We start from the raw sequence: 2,510 nt of genomic DNA on the forward strand, positions 1-2,510 counted from the left end.
ACAAGTTGAAAGAATGTGTGTATATCTATTTGTTGATTTATGTCGATGACATATTGGTTGCCTTTATTTTCAGGTCTGCTATAGATGAGTTGAAGGCACAACTTATAAAGAAGTTAGAGATGAAAGATTTGGGTGAGTCAAAGCACATTTTGGGAATGGAGATCAGCAGAAACAAAGAGAAGGGTAAAATTTGTTTAACACAGATGGCTTATTTGAAAAAGGTTCTGCTGTGGTTTAATGTTAGTATGAACACGAAGCCAGTCAGTACACCTTTGAGAGCCCATTTGAAGCTTTCAGCTGACCCTCCACCGAAAACATGTAAAGATAGAGAGTTGATGTCGAAGAATCCATATGCGAGCGTGGTTGGGAGCTTGATATACGTGATGGTATGTACGAGGCCGGATTTATCACAGACGGTGAGCATGGTTTCGAGATACATGCACGATCTAGGAGTGGGTCATTGGGATGTTGTGAGATGGATTTTGAGGTACATTCATAGTACCCTCAATTTTGGTTTAGTTTTTGAGTGGGACACTAGAGGTGAGCAGTTGTGCATTGGCTATGTTGATTCGGATTATGTCGGAGATTTGGATAAGCGCCGGTCTATGACGGGGTATGTGTTCACTTTGACTTGTGCGCCAGTGTGTTAGAGATGTACCTTACAGTCTATGGTGGCTTTGTCGACGATGAAAGTAGAGTACATGGCAATTACAGAGACTGTAAAGGAGGCTATTTGGCTTCGAGGACTTTTGGAGGAACTTGGTATTTCACAGCGGTCCGTCACCATTCATTGTGATAGTATGAGTGCTATCTATTTGGCAAAGAATCAGGTTTTTTATGTAAGGATGAAGCATATTGACGTTCGTTATTACTTCGTTCGGGGTGTTCTTCAAGATGGTAATGTGAAAATTGTAAAGGTCCACACGAAGGACAATCCGACGGATATGCTCACAAAGGTGATTCCGAGCAACAAGTTTGATTGTTGTCGAAACTTGTTGCACATTCGTAATTATTGAGGCCATTGACGGTCATTTGGTTGACTACAGACGGCTTGATCTCTTGGGAGAGGGGGTACATAGACAATCATTTTGATGCAGCCGGTTTGGGTTCTCGACTTTTTATGGATTAAGTCCGTTATCATGGATTTATTCTACTTCGTACTGGACACAACAAGTGGGACGTTTGTTTGGTATTGGTGTCGACTCAGTTTTTAAAAAACTTCACCGAGATGGAGAATTGTAGAAATGGTGAAAATATTAGTAAAGTTCAAGAAATTTAAAGCAGAAAGGCATTTAGGTGCTTGTCGGTCGACCGCAAGATTTGGCACGGTCGACCGTCAAACGTGCATGAGTACGGAGTAGTTTCTGGAGTGCTGATCGATCAACCGCGAGGTTAGGTCCGGTCGACAATCAAACCCTGTAATGGTTTTTTGGATTCTGTCATTCTGTCCGATCGACCGCGAGCTTTGGCGCGGTCGATCGCCAGTTAGGTTTGGGCCTGGGCTTTATTTCCTGTTCTGATCTGGTTTGTATTTTGATATATATTGAAACACAATTTTAGGGTTTTGGGAATCAGAGATTTGAGATTGTACTGAGCATATTGAGAGGGAGAACTTGTGAGCAAGTTGAGAGATTTGGTTATATTGAGAGGGAGAACTTGTGAGCAAGTTGAGAGATTTGGTTTAGGGTTTATTTGAGTGATTTTGTGAGATTGTAACCGATTTGGTTTAGGGTTTATTTGAGTGATTTTGTGAGATTGTAACCCTTTGTACTCTCCTTGATTTAGTGAAATCTTTCCATCCTCTCCTCGTGGACGTAGGCAAATTGTCGAACCACATATATCTCTGTATTTGGTTTGATTTGTCGTATTTTGGATTGGATTGTGCTTGTGTTTGGTTTGGTTAATCTTCTCCTGTGACTCGCGGACTCGTTTCGTTGTCGCGCACGCTTCCGCAAAGGCGCGCAATACTTTATGCTTCTATTTGTTATCATTTATGGATGGTAAAGAATTATCACATGTTCACCTCTTCTATTGTGAAATCACCAACTCAAATTGCTCATGCAATTACTACATTGTGGGATATCTTCATGATGAATAGCATGTTTCTTTGGTGCTTGCATTGTTCATGTCGCGGGTGATTATATACCTATTTGACATTTCATTTTGTTAACGGCGTGCTTCTTGGGAGCTAAGTTGAAAGCCGTAACTTAGTTTTTGGGGCTTTCTTTGTCAATATCATTGTAGTGACTGTCTACATTGGGCCCTTATTTTAGGATGCTATGCATTGCACATATCATTTTTCTTTTTAATTTAACAGAGCTTTGCTTCCCTCTTTTCCTAGCAAACAATATATATTTTTTCCTAAATTTTTAAATTTTTCTAAAAATAAAAAAAATAAATGAAATAATGCTGCATAGTTACTAGGGCTACCAAGTGCTCGCCCTAGTTACAACCCGGGCCAGATTACCCGGGTCAAGTTGGGCTTGTCCAACCTGTTTGGACACCCTCAC

The sequence above is a fragment of the Asparagus officinalis genome, chromosome 7 (assembly GCF_001876935.1).
Source record: "Asparagus officinalis chromosome 7, Aspof.V1, whole genome shotgun sequence".
In the NCBI taxonomy this organism is placed as follows: Eukaryota; Viridiplantae; Streptophyta; class Magnoliopsida; order Asparagales; family Asparagaceae; genus Asparagus; species Asparagus officinalis.